The 19966-nt window shown below is 42.2% G+C and overlaps 1 protein-coding gene across 2 annotated transcripts in view; it reads right to left on the bottom strand.

Annotated features, from left to right (window-relative positions):
• Nucleotides 1-19966, bottom strand: part of LOC122799937 (CD276 antigen-like) — a 200020-nt gene that overhangs the window by 172493 nt on the left and 7561 nt on the right. The gene's annotated exons all lie outside the window — the stretch shown is intronic.

Raw genomic sequence — 19966 nt, 5'->3', positions numbered from 1 at the left:
CATCTGTTAAATTACACAAATTTCTGTTGATAGATTTAATTACTGTGTACATTTGTTTAATCTGAATTCTAACATTTTGGGTTTTATTGCCTTTTTGTAATAGTTTTTTGATCAATGAAAAAACCTATTCATCTCTATTAAGTAAAGTAGCCGTTATCCTTGCTCTCCATTTGCTGCAGAGACTCCACGGAAAGTTCCTGAACACCTTCCTGTGACATGTTCTCTTCATCCTGCATCATCTGTTGCTTTTTCATATAGGGATTCACTCCACAACACTGGCTGTGTCAGAGTTGCCAAGGCTTCTTGCTCCTTCCCTTGCTGTGCAACTCCAAATGAACTTTTGTACTCTTTTCTTACTGAAAGCTGTAGAGAATCCTAATGTGGCAAGCGATCAAATGCTTCCTGTTGCACCATCTGTTAGACTCATTGTTCCATGATGCTGTGACACCACTGTAGGATTTTCTACATTAAATCTCAGGTAATGCATAACATCAGTTTCTATTTCTTTAACTTCCACATTACTAATCCTTTTTTCTACTTTCCCCCTTTTTTCTTTCTTTTTTTTTTTTTTGCATTGTGGAATTTTGTGTATCCGGATGCCTTTGCCTTTATTTCTCTGCAACTACCTCTGGTGACACTTTCTGTAGTGATTTGTTTTGCTCTCTCTCCTTTGCATACATACTGCACCATATTAATGTTATTCGACTTTCAAACATCCATATTTCTTCTTTTCGGTTATCCTTACTTTGGGGCCAATTGTTCCATCAAGCTGTGACAAACTAATGTTAAACTTTACACTAAATCCTTCAGGTTGGAAGTATTAGATAACTTCAACTTCTATGTTTTTAACTTCTACTGTACTAATCTTCTGTTTTACATTCTCTCTTGATCTTATTTTTTGTGTGACGAAGGTTTCCATACCTGGATACACTGTGTATTTTTTCTTCAAATATATTTGGAAATGTTTTCTGGTATTGATTGCTTTGGCTTTTTCCTTTGCATAAATATTGCAGCAAATCAGATTTCTCTCTCTCGTGTATATTTTTCATGCCTTTCAAAAATTTCTAGGTGGCGTTTTTTTTTTTTTTTTTTTCATTTTTGTAGTTTCATTGTTGCTTTTTTCCAAATGGCCCAAAGGTTTTGTCGATATAATGGTTTTCATAATGAACTCAAACATGCATTTGAAGGTTTTGACAGTTTCTGCAAGAATTTTTCTTTCTTCTGATTTGTCTCCTAATCTTTTTGAAAATCTTCTATCTGGAAATTTTGGGCTTCTACAAGGTGCTGCTGTCCATAAAGGCCACAGGTGACGAGCAGGGATGAATTTATGATTTCCCATCTGTTGGTCCAAAATGTTGTTTGAATAAGCTTAAAGAAGAGCTCCGTTTCACAGAAATGGGGAGTATTTTCCAGGAAAAATGGTAATCTCTAGCTTATTCAAACATTTTGGACCAACAGATGGGAAATCATAAATTCATCCCTGCTAGTCACCTGTGGCCTTTATGGACAGCAGCACCTTGTAGAAGCCCAAAATTTCCAGATAGAAGATTGTTCCTCCAACATGTTTTGCTTATGTCACAGATAGTTTAGATTCTTAGATAGGGTAATTCTTGTGCTGTTTGCTCTGTGAATGTGTAGCATATCCATCAGGGCTGGATCTGAGGTGGTCTTGTAGGCTAGGTATAGATCATCTCCCAGTAGTCTGTAGAAGTACAGGGACAGGGTAATTCTTGTGCTGTTTGCTCTGTGAATGTGTAGCATATCCATCAGGGCTGGATCTGAGGTGGTCTTGTAGGCTAGGTATAGATCATCTCCCAGTAGTCTGTAGAAGTACAGGGACAAGGGTTTTGTGTTTTCCTCATAGGACATGTTATTTACACCCTTTATTCTTTTAATGAGGAATATCTATGGCCACTATAGTTGTTACACATGCTTGGTCACGTACAAGCAGAAGAGTATTGGTCTAATGAGGGCTATGGATTGTGGAATTATGATCTCCTTTGGTCTGGATGCCATACCTTATATAACTTGCCCCACATAGAAGGATTTTCTCACCACTGTGGACACATGGTGATCAATGCTGAGGTTACGGTCAACCCGAGTTATCAAGTCCCTTACCACTAGGTCTACTCTTAGGAGAGTGTTATCGATGTTGTAATCTGCAGGGGTGGTCATATTTGCTATGGCTGTTATTGCATGTATATTCCTATACAGTAGAGAAACCTTTTTGTTTTTAATTAGAACTAACCAGTACAACTTTATACATAGATAAGTAAACAGACACACATATTCCATGTGAAATTGTAGTTTCATTTATTTTACAAAATAAACAAGCAAACAGACACCGGTTCAATGTGAAGTCATGGTTTATTTTATTGACAGTTATATAACCACAACATATCTAGGCATAGACAGATATAATTTAATAGGTTTACAGTGAAATAGTGTAAATTTCAAATAAAAGCAAGTGTGATATTTTGTGGCAAAGAAACTTTGCTGAAAAATAACAATGCAAGACATCTATAATACACATTCATTAGTGTAAAGAACACCATTACACAAAACTAAAAATAAATAAAAATGGAGAGGTCTATACTTAACATAGCCACTCTGTTAAACATCATATTTATACATTTTACAGATGTACATACATACAAATATAATGCTGTTCTTACATGGAAATGAGGTTGAATTATAACTATCACTTTGCATTTCTTATATTTTTTCAACTATCATCTTGCTTGGATCCCACTCTGCATTTTGCCAAATGGTATAATTCTTTATATTCTATTTACAGTTTTCTGTTTGTGTCTTGCACCATGGAGCTCAGGTTTTGATTAAAAAAATGGTCTGTCAGCCTCCCACTTATATGGTTATCAAACTGAAATAGTAAAGAAACAGATAAACAGCTGAATAAAGAAATAAGGGGAATAAATTAAATTTCAAACACAGGATAAGTTTAACTCCTGGTACATTGGAGAGCACAGCACGCATCTATTTGTTGTTTTCATTGTTTACAGGTACCTTATGTGTGTATATAATTTGTGCTCTTACAGGACAACACAGTGGGGGGGGGGGGGGTATTCTGAAGGGAAAAATACTACAGTGTGTAAAGCTAAACCTTACAGTAATGACATACAAATGAGACGGATTATTTATTTTACATTTGTTGACCAGGACTGTCCGACTAAGCTCACAACATTTTACAACAGAGGCCCAGGGAGAAAAGCTCCGAATTATACAAAACAATTAAAACATTAAACAACTGAGATATACAAGTGGTTAACACATCTCATACAGTAGTTACAAAATTAAACCACACTAAAAACAAAAGGTTGATAATAAAAGCATAGGAAGTAAACCGTTTTATAATAAAAGAAAGTTTGTAAATCTAAAGAGCAATAGGCAGTGTATTACAAAAGCTTAGGGCGTTACATAGAAGCTACACACAGTGGATATAAAAAGTATACACACCCGTTAAAATGCCAGGTTTTTGTGATAAAAAAAAAGCACAAATATCATTTCAAAACTTTTCCCACCTTTAGTGTGACCTATAACCTGTACAATTAAATTGAAAAACAAATATGTTGGGGGAAAAAATATAAAAAAAAAAACGTACAACACACTGGTTGCATAACTGTGCCCATTAAAACTTTGTTGTGTGTACACCCTTAAACTAATACAGCATTCAGTCTTCTTGGGTATACACCTGCCATCAATTTTGTGTACACCTACCATAAATGAAGATGTTAAGTGTCTTTACTGTTGCAGTCATGACTGTAGGGTTCTCCCCTGCCGGCAGGCAGCCCCAGGTCAGCCAGAATCCCAAAGTCTGGGTCCGGCGTCGGCTGTTCAACCATGCTCCCTGACAGAGTGCCAGGAGTATAAAGCTGACAGCCAACGCTATCTTCTCCAGTTTTTCTTGCCCCAGATGTCAGGAGTCCCAAAATGATAAAGGTCCCATAACCTTTGCAAATACACCTCAGAAGAATGGTGAAAAAAGGAAATACACAAAAGTAAAAATAAGAGGGGACAGGAGGGAGGGAAACCCAGACTGCAACAGTGAAGACACTAACATCTACATTTATGGTAGGTGTACACAACTGTACTATGTTCATAGTGTTTCACTGTTGCAGTCATGACTGTAGGGTAGAATCCCAAAGCTGAAAGAAAGGGAGGTGGTCATAAGAGGAAGGGGCGGCTAAACGGCCCTGCAAGACTGCAGAGGCAAAGCTTGTCCTAGACTTAGAGTAGAGAAGTAGATTGTAGTGCTTAAGTTGCAGCTTCCAAAATGTCCTTTGTAGGGACTCCCCTGAGGAAGGCCGCAGAAGTGGCAGCAGCTCTGGTGGAATGAGTCTGTATACTCCCTGGGATTTGCTTTCCATGGTGAGAATAACAAAATCTGATTCCATGAGCAATCCATTTAGAAAGGGTCCGTTTTGAAATGGCTTTACCTTGGGAACTTGAAGCATAAGAAACAAACAATTGTTCTGATTTTCTGATGTCCTTGGTTCTGTTCGGGTAAAAACGTAGTGGTCTGTGTACATCCAAGGAATGTAAGATCCTTTCCTTTATTTTGAGGAGTGGGGAAAAAGGTTAGCAAGTGAATCATTTGATTTAAAGCCACTTTGGAAACCACCTTAGGCATGAAGGTAGGATTAGTCCTCAAAGAAACCTGTCTTGATGAAAAATAATATAAGGTTCCACAGCCATAAGAGTTTGTAACTCTGAAACTCTCCTGGCAGAGGTTAGGGTCAACAGGATAGCTGTCTTCCAAGATAAAAACTTGATGTCAGAAGAGGCAGCAGGCTCAAAAGGAGGCAAGATTAGTTTTTCCAAAACATAGCGGAGATCCCAAGCAGGAATGGGAGGAGATCTAGGAGGTCTCAAGTTCTTAGCTCCTCTGAGAAACTGTCTGAGCTGGTGGGAAAAGATGGGAGGGTCTGTATTATAATGAGCAGAAATAGCAGAGGCATGTATCTTGATGGAAGAGAAAGAGACCCTTATGTAAGAGATCTGTCAAGTAAAGTAAAAGTAATGTTAGGAAGAAGAGGATCAGAATCCTGAGCCTGCATCCAGGAACAAAATCTTTTCCATTTTCCTGCATAAGATTTTCTAGTGCTAGGATGTCTGGCTTCTAAAATGACATCCATAACCTGCTTGGGCAGCAAGAAGAAATCAAAGGCCCTGGATTAACCAGGCCGCTGGGCTGAGAGTTTGACAGTGTAGAACCTGACCCTGTTGTTGGGACAGAAGGTTCGGAGACTGAGGTAAAACCCAAGGGGGCTCCAGACATAGTTTTTTTTAGAGTTGGATACCAAAACTGCTGAGGCCAATTTGGAGCCAGCAAGATCATCATCTTGGGCTTGTCCTGTTTTATCTTCAATAAAAACCTGTGGAAGAAGAGGAAGAGGCGGAAAGGCATATCCCGAGAGGTTCCTCCAACTGAATGACAGGGCGTCCACTTTCTAAGCTTCTCTGTGGAAAGACCTGGTGCAAAAATTCTGTAGTTGATGATTGAGATGGGATGCAAAGAGGTCTAGGTGAGGACATCCCCAGACTGCTGTTATCATCCTGAATATTTTGGTGTCCAGCATCCACTCGTGTGGATCTGAAAGGTTTCTGCTCAGACCGTCTGCCAGGAAGTTTTGTTTCCCTGGTAGAAACAAAGCTTGAAGATCCAAATTGCAAGCTAGAGCTGTGTTCCATAGATCCATGGCTAGTCTGCAAAGGGGGTAGGAATGAGATCCCCCTTGCTTATGTACCACATAACTGTGGTGTTGTCTGTCCGTATTAGCAGTTGTCCTGGTTGTAAAAGATTCCTGAAGGCCAATAGAGCTTTCTGAACGGCTAACATTTCCTTTAAATTGATATGCAGGTGCTTCTAATCCTTTGTCCAAAGGCCCTGCAAACAATTGCCCTGAAAATGGGCTCCCCAAGCATAATCCGAGGCGTCCGTGGTTAGAATCTGAGTGGCAGGAGGCAGACAAAAGGGTTTCCCTTTTAGAGCACATGCCCTGGACCACCAAAGAAATTCCTTTTGAAGGCAAGGAAGGACAGAGATCAGTATGTCTAAACTGTGGCAATGCTGAGACCTTACACTTTAGGTACCACTGTATTTTTCGCATGTGTAGTCTTGCATATGGTACGAGAAGGATGCAGGAGGCCATGTAACCCAAAGCCTGCAGGAATTTCCTTGCAGATAGTTGAGTCGAGTTGCCAAGGTTTTGAAAGTTGAAGCCAGCTGCAATTGTTTTTCAGATGTCAGAAATGCCATCTGGGTTGTGGTGTTTAGAAGTGCACCCAGAAAAGTTATCTGTTGTGATGGTGTCAAATCCCAGGAACTTGAGGAGGTTCTGTACAAATTCTAGATGTTGGAGTAAGACATCCTTGCTGTCTGCCTGAATTAGACAATCGTCCAGATAAGGGTAAATTTGAATTCCCTTGAGTCTGCAGTAAGCTACTACTGGAACCAGGCAATGGGCGCAGTAGACAATCCAAAGGGCAGCGCAGAGAATTGAAAGTGCCTCGATCCGGCCTTGAACCCGAGGTATTTTCTGTGATCCTGCCTGATGGGAATGTGTAAATATGCCTCCTTTAAATCCAAAGTTACCATCCATGCATCTTTGGACAGCATTGGAAGTAGCTGCTGTAGAGTAAGCATCTTGAATTTTGGAATCTCTAGAAAGGTGTTCATGACCGACAGATCCAGAAAGGGTCTCCATGAGTTTTGCTTCCTTGGGACTAGAAAGAGCCTTGAGTAAAAACCTTTTCCCATCTCTGAAAGAGGAACCAGTTCTATGGCATTTATAGCCAAAAAATGCTTCCACCTGGTTTTAAGGCCTCCGTCCATTGATGTTTTGGAAGGTCTGGCCATCCGCTTGGCCTTGGCAAGGTATGAAAATGGAATTTGTAACCTCTTAAAACCACATCCAAAACCCATTTGTCTTGGGTTATTTGAGTCCAATTTTGATAAAGAGTTTTCCTCAGAGAGGGGCTTCCAGGCAAGAAGTTCCTGTAGCCCAACAGAGGGAGTCATTGAGTTGGTTTCCTTTGAGATTGTGACCTGTCCTCTCCTCCCCTAGGGGTGGAAGCAGTCCACTGTCTTGGTCTATAAGAAGCTTGTGTTTGAGGCCTCCCACTGGAGCGTCTATATCTACCCCTCTGAGGCCTGTCTGAAGTGGGAAAGGACCAATTTTTTGAAGGCCAATTCCTGCTAAATTTAGGGGGCTGTACTTGTAAGAAATCTTGGATTTCGCCTTATCCTCCATCTTTTTAATCACCTCTTCAGCTTTTGATCCAAACAAAACATTATGCTGAACAGGAGCATCCAATAATTTAGCCTTTACTTGTTCAGTAAATTTTGTTCCTTTAGCCATGCATGCCTTCTAATGACTGTGCCAGAGGCCACAGCCCTACAAGAAGCCTCCAAGGCATCAAATCCAGTGTAAACCATGCTTCCCAACCTGTTCAGTGGCATGCAATAAGTCATGTAATTCCTTATCTGCACAGGCAGAAATGGAAGTAAGCTTTTGTTTTAAGACAGACGAGAGAAATTGCTGGTATTGAAGCATATGAAACTGACAGTTTAAAGCCCTAATGGACAAAGTAGCAGAAGTGTACACCTTTTTGCCCCATCTTTCTAAAGATAGAGAATCCTTTTCAGTAGGAATGGGATTTTTGGCAGAAGCAGCCTTAACTCCCTTAGGACCCTGAGAAATGGTTTCAGGGTCAGCAGCAGGGTTCTTGTATAAAAACTGATGGGAATCAGGAACCCTGTAATATCTATCAGGTTTAACAGGAGCAGGAGGAAGAGAGTCAGGGGTTAAGTTAGCCTCCGAAAAGGCATCATCCACAATATCCAAAACAGGAGGAATAGCCAGGGGTCTATGTTGTGGAAGAAGAAGAAAATCCCTCAGTCTTTTCTTGGATTCAGAATACTCCTGTCCTTCCCAGTGGAAACGTTCCCTCATTTCATGCAAAGTTTCCCCAAAAGAGAAATCCTCAGGGGGAGAAGCTGAATGAATGGATTCTTCAGCATCAGAATCCTCATAAGGAGGGAAAGAATATTCCTGATCAGAAGAAACTGAGGAAACAGAAGCCTGATCAGAGGAATCATAACAAACATCCTGCCTTGGCCTTTTGTCTGGAGGGGGATGTGAACCCCTAATCATAGTAAGTAAATCCTCCGCCATCTTGAGTAACTGTTTCTGTGACTTGGGAGCTGGTTCAGAAAAGGCCTGTGTTGAAGTCTTTGATTTAGGAGTCTTTGCCTTTACTACTAGCCGAGTAGGCCTGAAAACCCCTTCGGAAGACGGTACCTGCACAGTGGCGTAAGGAATACAGTAAGAATGAAAATCCTTATGAGGTATTTGCTTCCCACATGAAATACAATTAACTTTTTCTGACATCGGAGTGGAGCAAGAAAAAAAGTTTCAGCCGACCAGCACTTGCCAACTGCTATCACCGCACGGCAAGAAAGACTGGAGAAGATGGCGTCGGCTGTCAGCTTTATACTCCTGGCGCTCTGACGTCAGGGAGCATGGTTGAACAGCCGACGCCGGACACAGACTTTGGGATTCTGGCCGACCTGGGGCTGCCTGCCGGCAGGGGAGAACCCTACAGTCATGACTGCAACACGATGAACACCTCTGATTAACTCCAAATAAACTTGAGCCGTCATAGTAGGATTTTCCTGACATTTACTCAGTTGCCTGCTACAACAAAAGCCATGGTTCGCAGAGAGCTTACAAAGCATCAAAGGGCTCATTGTTGAAAGGTATCAGTCAGGAGAAGGGTACAAAAAAATTTCCACAGCATTGGATATACCATGGAACACAGTGAAGACAGTCATCAAAAAGTGAAGAAAAAAATGAGACAACAGTGACGTTGCAAAGAACTGGATGTCCCTCCAAGACTGATAAAAAGACAAGATGAAAACTGGTTAGGGAGGCTGCCAAGAGACCTACAGCAACACTGAAGGAGCTGGAGGAATTTCTGGCAAGTACTGGTTGTGTACTACACGTGACAACAATCTCCCGTATTCACCATATGTCTGGGCTATGGGTATGGGGACGGACGCCTTTTCTTACAAAGAAAAGCATCCAGGCCCGGCTAAAATTTACAAAACAATACATCAGGTCTCCCAAACGCATGTGGGAAAATGCGTTATGGTCTGATGAGAGCATGGTCCTTGGGATATTTCATTTTTAGTGGATAGGTATTGATATTTCGCTTTGTTTCTGGATGTAAGAAGGAAGGAGGGAGGGATTTTTATTTTAGGGAATAGGATATTCATTGGAAAGATAGCTGCAGAGATAGCTATGGGTTTCTGAGGGTAAGAAAAGGTATGCAAGTGAGGGGTGGTGGGGGCTAGCCCTTGGTGTGCTTCTTTGCCCTAAGAAAAACAAACAGCCAATTGAGCATACTCTTCTGCACTCCATTCACATGGAAAAGCACCAGCAGGGTTCAAGGTGATCAAACATGCAAGAAGCTCTAGCCCACAAAAGGTAATATTGGAAGGTGAAATGTGCGTCTTGCAGGTTACGCCCAGGTTCTGCAAGACAATGGTGAGGTAGAAGATTTTTCGGCTTTCATAAGTGATGTACTTCCATTTTCCAAATTTCTTGATGTTCTCTTATGATGTCCTTGCCTGCTGCACACAAGAAGCTGCCACTATGCTAAATGAGTGTGGAATCTAAGAATGTGGTATATATCTTTGGGGTTCAAGCTTCAGCATTCTGCCTTTTCTTCAATACAGCCCTCACCTGAAGCTGGGTAAGCAGGGTACCCTTCTCATGGCAGAAAACTGTTCCTTCTAAAGTACCACTCTGTGGTAAAACTGTGAGTGGACTTGTGTTATAGGCACAGTGTTTATTAATGTTGCAGACATTGTACTACATTCTATTCTGTGGCTCCTGAGGCTAGAGCCAGCCACTGTTCTTCGCCTCCTGATCAGTAATAGGTTTCTCCCAATCATCATTAGCATATTCTTATTTTAACCAGCTAACTGCTCCACATAGGGCTGATAAACAACAGGCCACGAAAAACAATCTGCTGTATTAGTGATGACATATTTGGAGTTTGTCCCATAAGGCTCACACTATCTCCCCATGCCTTTGTGCAGCCAGCTGATTGCTTGCCAGGTGTAATGTGGCCTTTAACCTGTACCTCCAACAGTAGTAAGGTGTGTGCCCAGTAGCAATTACTGCTAGGAGACATACAACTGGACAACCTTGCTTCTTCCTATTGTCTCTAAACTGCTGTAGTACCCTTTTGTAAGCCACCTAATTACCTGTACTGAGGGGTGTTTATTATTCTCATATGTCCACCGATACTATGAATGAATCTGTACACACACTGGTGCAGTTTCCAGTGCCACTCTCTTGGAATGGAGCCCACTGTGAAAGCAACATAGTGTAAAATGCCCAATTATTCTTCACCTCACCCTTTTTGCCGATTGCTCCCTGCCTGAATACATATGTTGTCCGATTTTGAGTTGGGAGTACCTTGTTTGCCTTCTCTTTGTATATACAGGAAGAACTCCAACTATGTAATGGTAAATTAATGTCGACATGTAATTACTCCTGGCCACCTGCTGCTGAGCTTGCTTCTTAAGTACCTCCCCCTCCATTTTTTTCGGAATATGGCAACAGTTATCCTGAAGAAAAAAGTGCAGTGCAGTCTGAGGGTGTACCAACACACAAGTAAGGTATCTAAAAATTTAGATGTCTGAAGGCAAGAATACTCTTGTTACTTAATAGGTTCATTGGTGGTTACTACACCACTGACCCAAAGGTCATTAAGCCTAGCCGTGTGTACCAAATATAATTCTAGAGAAACCATTACAAAGGCTCTAGCCTAAACTCAAGATCTTAGTTAGCAATGGCTACCCATAACTAGGAGGGTTATAGGTGAAATCCCCGGCAAGGAATTTATGGTTTTCCATCCAGGCTACACACGAACAGGGTCATAGAGGGCTTTGTATGATGTGAACTGGCAGTCTATTCCAGAGGAGTGGTAACCTCTGAGACACAACTCTCTCTCCAGCAGGCGCTATGTCACAGGCCAGATTAAGTTCCCTAGAGCAAGTGACCCTTATCCCATTTGAGTTTTAGATGTGCAGCATTTCAATTAGGTTTGGATCCAAGATTATTCTGCAGGCCAGGCACAAGTCTTATCTAAGTAGTCAGTACGCAACTGAGTACAGTGATGGTGACTTCTATGTGTCAGTGTAGGACATGTGGTGGAGACCCTGTAATTTTCTTGGTTGGAAATCTCCCGAGGCCTCTCAAGTTGCTGCAGGTGCCTTGTAAGGTACATACCAAAGGAAGTCTTGTACTCTATTGGTCTGATAAGGGTCGAGTACAGGGGTGTTTTGACCTTTTTCTCTGTTTAGATGACCTTGTTTCCTCTTGAGGCAATGGCTTTGATAATGGGGTGAGCAACATACAATGCCTTCCTTACCACAGTAGACACACAATGGTCAAAGTTTTAGGCTGCAGTCAGCTTGCATTCCCCAAGTCTCTCACTACTGAGTTGTTACGTTGGGGTATTATTATATGACAGTCTGCAGGGATATCGTTTTTACCGAAGGGGATGATAATGCATTTTTAGCACTAACCAAGTCCAGAGCTTTGGCACCAACCACTGATTTGTGTAAGTCCCTCTCGAAGTATATTGACATTGTGATTGCACCTAATTTGCAGTCACCAGCAAACTTAGTCAGGCACAGCCCCTCTTTTGCCTGAAAAGTATAGTCCAAACAGGGGGCTCAGCACTGACCACTGTGGAACTCCACTGCTGACAGTTCTGCTGGTTGAGGTAAAGTCCCCAACTTTGACTGAGTGTGACCTGTTGGTGAGCCAGTTAGCAACCCACCTGACAACATAAGGGTTGATATTCAACTGGGAGAGTTTATCAACGATGCCCGAATGTGGGACTGTGTCAAAGGCCTTTGCTAAGTCAAGGTAGATTGTATGCACATATTTCCCTTCATTTATGGCTCTGGTGGCATTTTTGAAGAGGTCTACTAGGTTCAACAGGCATGACCTGTCTTTTACAAAACCAAGCTGTGTCCGATGAAGGGTTTGGGGATCACCTATGCCCTTATTTATAGGGTCAATGATGATTAGTTCTATGACCTTACAGATACGTCTGGTTAAGCTTGTGTGTGTCTAATTCCTGTAGTTTGAGTCACACTCTTGTCAAGTAGCATATGATAAATAAAAATACTGTTACTTGTAAAACTAGCAATAAAGGCTCAGTGATATGAATGCTGTTAGGAGCAGCTATACTTTCACCTTAGTCAAAATACCTCCTGCATGTCAGTGTATGAGTGTGTGCATGTATATATACAGGTGTGTGTACGTCTGTATACATAAACAGAGACAAATTCAGAAACAGATTTGTGTGTGTGTATGTATGTGTAGATATATATATCACACACTTATGTGTATATATGTGGATCTATAAAGACAGATACAACAAATACATTTTTAACAATCAAAGCAATACATATGATAAACACACAATGACATGACATGCATTTAAATTATCTATTTCTATCTTGATAAGGGGGTAAGTGGTCTCATCAACATAGCCATCTGTATCACAAAATTTTTGGTCCATTTTTGAGGTTCTGGCAAATTAGTGACAAATCATTTAAGACTGAAGTTAGAAAATAATGGTAGAAGTTTGAGTTTTTCATACCCTTCAGAATATTCATGCTAATGCAAAACCTGCTATTCTAGCAACTTTCTAAGTTTGTAAGAGCAGTATTTAAAAATTGCCCCTATTTTTGGACCCTTGTCCCATTTCTATTTACGGCTTTGTCCAGATTTCTTGCTCTAAGAGGTATGATTATCACATCCAGCATATACAAATTTGACAAGATATTCAAGAATGCCTTGAATTGCAAGCCAGTCAGTTAGACATAGCAAGGCTGTGTTTTTACAACCACATGAATAAAAACTTAGATTACATATTGCAAACATACTTATGCACACAGACAGGAAATATAGGGAACTAGAGACTATGTTTGCCTCAACTTTCAAATGGTAACCAGTGTAACTCTACTGCAGTCAAATATTCAGGAAAAATGTAACCAGTGTAACTCTACTGCAGTCAAATATTCAGGAAAAGAGAGAGTGAAAGCTCCTAACTTACCACAGTGCAGGGAAGAAAAAGAAAATAAATTCAGTTGGATGGAATCAGCATTATACAGACAGTTACTATGCGATTCCTGAAGGGTGTCGGCTAATGGGAAAATAATTTTAGTACAGTAACACAATTCAATTTCAAAGTTGTCTGACCTGTTTTTATTGAAACATTATAAGATTTTATTCTTCTAGAATCGTGGGACATTTGCAACTCAGATGCAACTGCCTAAAGCAATGCTGTCCTGTGAAATGAGGGAAACTGTCGTGTAAATGTACGTCTGCATTAGTGCATGCACAGTAAGCAACACTATTACTGAATACATGAAAAATAACTACTAGTGAAAGGGAAAAAAAAAAAAAACATCTGCCAACAAGCATGAAACAAAACAAAACAAAAGAAAATACAATTGCCAAAGTTGGGAAGTTTAAAAAAAAAAAAAAAAAAAAAAAAAAAAGCAAATACCAAAGATTCATTACTGCAAAGGCTTCAGATCTGAGTGTGACAGGCCTTGCTGTATCCTGGGCTGTGTTGTAGTTAGTGTTGTCCATTGCCTTACTTGGATAGAAGGAAGTTTTAGCTCACCAGTGGGAGTGGGGAGCCTTGAATAGCCTACCTGTCCTTGAGGGAAGTGACCTCAGCACAAGAAGCTGTAGTAATTGGTCATTTTGGACCTTTTCTAGCTCTTTTGAAGTTCCCTGGTTAAAATCTGCCTCTGGCATTTTTTTGAAGCCATATTGCTCAGACACAGCTCCACGTGGTCCTGTTGAGTCTTCCTGGCTACAGAGAACTGAAAAAAGCGACTGCTTTCCTGATTAAGTATCCTGCTGTTTTTTATATTTGTTTTACCTTCTACTGCTTACCTAGAGCAAGATTTAACTGTTTTCATAGTTATTTACTGCATTTTTTATTATCTGCACTTAAAAGTACATTTTAGTCGAAATTAGTCTAATTCAAGTCGAAAAGTGTTGGTTTGCAGTTTAATTTAATTGTTTGGCTGCCCACTAAAGTGTGCTAGCCTGTACTACTGACTTATTGCCTTTTCTGCATTTAGCGCGGAGTTGCCACTAGAGCACCATCGGGCAGCGCCGGTTAAACTATTTCTGGCTCCGTAAAGTCTGCACTTCATTTTTCCCTTAGAACTGCTCTAGTTGTAATCTAAACAGTCTATTCTCTATCTGTAAAGCTCAGCACTTGTTCCTAAAGCATTTTTTAGTCAGGTAAAGCACTTCTATATTATACAAAGTACTTCACTAGTTTAAAACCCCCTTGAGTACCCACTTCCCTATAGGTCCTTTCTGACTCAGTTACACAGCAAACGTTTTATTTCTTCTAGCATGTCAAAGGGTCAGTTGCTAGCGTCCTCTCCTGCTCAGCTGGCGAATCTGGGAATATTGAGGCAATGTTACAATTGCCTCATGTACACAGACAACCCTCTCCTCCTCCCACAAAACAAATACATGCGAGAGATGCAACTATACAGCCAAACTGGAGGCTGAGCTCTCTCAACTCAGGACTGGCAAAACCAGACAGGAGGAGAAGGTAACCACACACACCATAAACCCAGTCTCATATCACAACTACAAATCAAACACATAAACACACAAAAACATACTCTGAGGCACTGATCAAAAATCTACCAAAACAGCAGAGGCCTCCAAAGCAGACACCCAAACAACTGCCACCTCATGACATAACACAAGCAACACATAGATCACAAAGTCAGTGTGCAAATCAGTCACAGCCCTTAAGGCCAAACACAATGCCAGACACACTTCTCATAGGTGACTCCATAGTCAGACACACTGACGTCCCACTCACCAGACTGAACAAGGAGAGGGTCACAGTAAGCTGCCTGTCGGGCACTAGAATCCACCACATAACAAGCACTCTGGTCACTCCACAGCAAGTACAAGTATGACTCTGTCATTGACCATGACGGTGTGAATGACCCAAGACGTACCTCCCTGGACTACACGAGACATAAAGGAGCTCTCAGATTATGTAGCCCAGGCTGGTATGACCCTGAGCAGTATCCTACCTTCACCAAGAATGATGCCACAATACAGAGACAAAATGATCAGTTTTAATAATTGGCTTAATTTCTGGTGTCATTCTAAGGGGATCCAATGTCAGTCTGCCTGGAATGACATGCTTGACAAGCCACACTGCTTCGCAAGGGACGGCTTGCACCCGCCACCCCTGGGTTTCCGGATATTGGCAAAGGCTCTTGCCACTCCCATAGTGCCTTTTTTAAACAAGGCGCAAATTTTAAACCCACCACCCTAGAAAACAATAATGGAAAAAAAACTAAGGGTAATGCTGCTCAATGCCAGAAGTCTAAATCTCAAGATGCACGCCCTCAAAGCCCTCCTTAGTATGGAGAACATCGGTGTCTGTGCTGTGACTGAAACCTGGTTCAAGGCTCCTGAGAGCACCCCGGCACTATCAGGTTTTACCTCATATCATGCGTTCCAGCCCCAAAACCCAGACCGTACAACAAAAGGAGGGGGTCTATCCATATTCATCAAGGATACCCACACCTCCAGGCTGGTGGCAACTCACGAAGCATCAGAGATCATTCAGGTGCAATTAACCATAGGCAAAACTGCTCTACAGTTTGTAGCATGTTACAGGCTACCCTCTCAAACTCAGGAACCCCACACAGCCTTCCTGAAGGCACTGGAGAGTACAAATGTCTCTACAAACACCATCATATTGGGTGACTTCAACTACCCAAACAGACTGGGAACATTACAAGCCCCAATACCCTAGCCCAAAGGTTCCTGGAGTTCATAAACTCAAATGCTATGGAACAACTTGTCACCATTCCCACAAGAGGTGAAAATATACTAGACCTGATCACAAACATGGGGACAAAATGCTCCACACCGGATATCCCTCATTGGTGAGATCAGACCATAAATTAATCTCACTATTGATCCACATCCCGCCCCCACCAACAAAATAGGCCACAGTGAAGAACTTCTCAAAAACCAACTTCACACTTAAGACTGGTGTGGTATCCTTCAAGGCCCCTGAGCCATTGGAAACCAAAACCCACGCTGCTAAATCCCTTACAAATGCTTTCTAAGAGCACCTCCAGGATTGCATGGATCAAGCAATCCCAAATAAAATCAAGACCCTTTCCACCAAAGGCAAGCTCCCAATCTGGTGGGCCCCAGCCATAAACAAACTTTACAACAAGAGGAGAAAGTTACTACAAGATAGAGCAAAATCCCTAAAAGGGAAGACATCTCTGATCAATACTAGTAAAAAAACTACGATCACTCATAAAATCATCCAAGGCCAACTTTGAGAGAAAAAAATCGCCAAGGACTCAAAAGACAATCATAAGGCCTTCTTTAGCTATGTTAGAAATCTGGGTGGAAACTCCCAGATTTGGACTAATTCTGAACATAAGGATACAAATCACTGAACCCACAGACATTGCAAACATACTGGCAGACAGGTTCAGTGAAAATTCCCCCCCCCCCAAAAGGAGAAATATCTATCCCAGCAGAGTGTAGCCTCCCAATCATCTCAAATGCCCAAGTGAGAGCTGCTCTCTATAAAGCTAAAAACACAGCATCAATGGGACCGGATGGTGTCCCCAGCTGTGTGCTACACAAACTCAATGAGGAACTAAACCCACACATAAGGCTGCTGTTTAATCTTAGCCTTACCACAGGATATGTACCCAAAGAGTGGCGTACGGCAACTGCGGTCCCACTCCACAAAGGCGGTGCTTCTACGGACCCTGGTAATTACCGCACCATAAGCTTAACAAGCCTGGTTTGCAAAGCTATGGAGAGGATCATAATGGAACTCAAAGACATAGGGGACCTACAGACATTGGATCCTACGCAATTCGGCTTTGTCAAGGGCAGATCATGCCTCTTGAACTTGGTCGACTTTTGAAACAGTCACCAAGGCCACTGATGAGGGTAAGGCAGTTCACAGCCTACCTTGACCTTGCAAAAGCTTTCGACACAATACCCCACTTGGGTATCATAGAAAAGCTCACCAGCTTAAATGTAAACCCATATGTCACAAGATGAGTTGCAAACTGGCTCAAGGACAGAACCCACAGGGTTAGAGCTGCTGGTGCCATGTCAGACTCCAAACATGGTCACAAGCGGTGTCCCACAGGGCTCAGTCCTGGGCCCCCTCTTGTTCGGCATCTACTTTTCAGAAGTGCAGGCAAACCTAGGAGGATTGTGGCTGACAGTTTGCAGATGACTGCAAACTGGGCGCCATAGCTGAAAATCAGACACAGAAATCCTTCAGAGAGGTCTCATAGAAACGGATAACTGGTGCCACAGCCATGGCCTTAAGCTAAATGCCAAAAAATGTATAGTCATACCCTTTGGTAAAAACAAGGTAACCCCAAGTTACCACATAGGTGGCAATCCATTAAGCACAGAAGAGGTTATCAGGGACCTGGGGACCCAAGTTGACAGTAACCTTTCTTTTGACACTCACATTGCCAAAGTGGTTAGGAGGACCTTCTACATTGCCCACCTGATTATGAAGGGATTCACATCCAGATCAAGGGAGGTCATTGTTCCCCTGTACTCTTCACTTATCAGACCAATGATTGAGTACAATGCCCCATTCGGAATGTATCTTACCCGACACCTGCAGCAATTGGAAAGACCCCAAAAGTTCCTCACCAAAAGGATAAAGGGGCTCAAAAATATGCCATATGCTGCCAGACTGAAGAAACTCCAGCTCTATTCAGTCGCATACTGTCTGCTCAGAGGTGACCTGTGCCTGACATACAAGGCCATGTCCAACCCGGAATAAATGGACATGCTCCACCTCAAAAAAATCCAAATCCACCAGAGCCACAAGAGCAAGAGACTTAAACCTCAACACGGATATAAATAGGACGTGCTGGAGGGACAGATTCATCACACAGAGACTCCCTATGCTGTGGAACAGAATCCCGGTCCATGTGAGACAGAGCACCTCGCTGGCTCTGTTCAAGAGGAATCTTGACCAGTGGATGGGAGATTGTAGGTTTACCCCAGGGATCATCTCTGTATCACTGCTGGACAGAGGCACGGCAAACTAATGGGTATAGTATTCTTCAACCTAAGGGGTGGTGAAAGCCACACAACTCTGGCTAGGCTTATAAATGCCCTAGGGCAGATAGCCTAGTATGAACCTATATTGGTTTAGCCTCAGCCAGAGAATCCGTCAGTCATTCATTCAGATAATATGGGTGGATGGGAAGAAAATACAAAAGAAGAAACCATTAGCATTTCCTGTAATGACCACCCCCCACTGAAATTTGTGAAATCTGACCTGCAGTATGCCAACACCTTCTCTGAAAATCCTGCCTCTCTTTGAACATGTGACTTACACTGCACTAAAAAAATAAGCAAAGTACTCCAGCAAGCAACTGATTTTAGAAACGAGATAGTGCCCCTTTAATGGCAGGATAGTAAAAGTTAGGTTGTACCCTAATATTTTCCAGTGCATCAAGAAATGAGGAATGGGAATCCTGGGGCATGGTGGGGGATCTGTAGCAAGCTACAATTTGGACTGCGGTCTTGCCCAGAGTTAGTTGCACTTGGATAATTTCGGATGCATTATGCTGATGAGCAACTAGCCTGGAGGTGTGGATATCCTTAATGAATATGGACATGCCTCCACCTTCATTATTTCGGTCCAGGTTAGGCTGCCAAGTGTGGTATGAATTATAGCCTGGTAATGCAGGTGTACTCTCTGGAGCCTTGAACCAAGTCTCTTGTCACTGCACAGATGTCGATCCATTTTAAGGAGTGCCTTGAGTGCATCTTGAGGTTTAGACTTCTAGCACTGAGTAGCATTACCCTCAGATTTTGCTTGCTTGTACCTGTTATGGTGGTGAATTTGTCATTTGAACCTTGCCTAAAAAAGGCACTACAGGGGTGGCAAGAGCCTTAGCCAGAATATCAAGGACGACAGGTGCAGGCCATCTCTGGCAAAACATAGTGGTTTGTCAATCATGTCATCCCAGGCAGACAGATACTGGATCCCCTTAGAATGACACCAGAAGTTTAGCCAGTTGTTGAAGTCAATCATTTTGTCCTTGTATTGTGGTATCATTCTGTGTGATGGCAGGATGCTACTCAGGGCTAGGGTCATATCTGCCTGGGCTACAAGATCGGAGCGCTCCCCCATGTCTCTTCATGTAGTCCAGGGAGGTATGTCTCTGGTCATTCACACCAACATGGACAATGACATTCACACCAACATGGACAATGACAGAGTCATATTTGTACTTGTTGTGGAGTGACCTGAATGTGTGCGTTATGTGGTGGATCCTGGCACCAGGCAGCTGACAGTAACTTTCTCCTTGTCTAGCCTGGTGAGTGCAACATCATTGTGCCTGACTATAGAGTCACCCATGACTAGAGTGTTGGGTACGTTGTTAAGCCTTACGGGCTGGGCTGTGGTCGAGTGGCACAGTTTGTGGCCTGTGTGTCGTCATCTGGGTTGTGTTGGGGGGTGGAGGTTGCTTGCATTTCTGCTTTGGAGGTCCCTGTTGCTTGGGTAGATTTTTATTGAGAGCCTCCGCAAATATGGGTGTGGGTTTTGAGGGACTACGTGAGGATTGTGGTGTGGTGCAAGTGTTTACCTCCTCCTTTTGACTGTCTAGTCTTGGGTGAAGAGAGCGATTTGCTTCCAGTTTGGCTATATAAGTGAATCTCTCACAGGTTGTAGTGTTGGGTGGTAGGGGTGTGTATGTGTATACATACACACACACATACATACATATATATATATATATATATATATATATATATATATATAT

Source organism: Protopterus annectens, chromosome 4.part0, assembly GCF_019279795.1.
Source record: "Protopterus annectens isolate FY-2018-M chromosome 4.part0, PAN1.0, whole genome shotgun sequence".
Lineage (NCBI taxonomy): Eukaryota > Metazoa > Chordata > Ceratodontiformes > Protopteridae > Protopterus > Protopterus annectens.
This window is presented reverse-complemented; position numbering and strand designations above follow the sequence as displayed.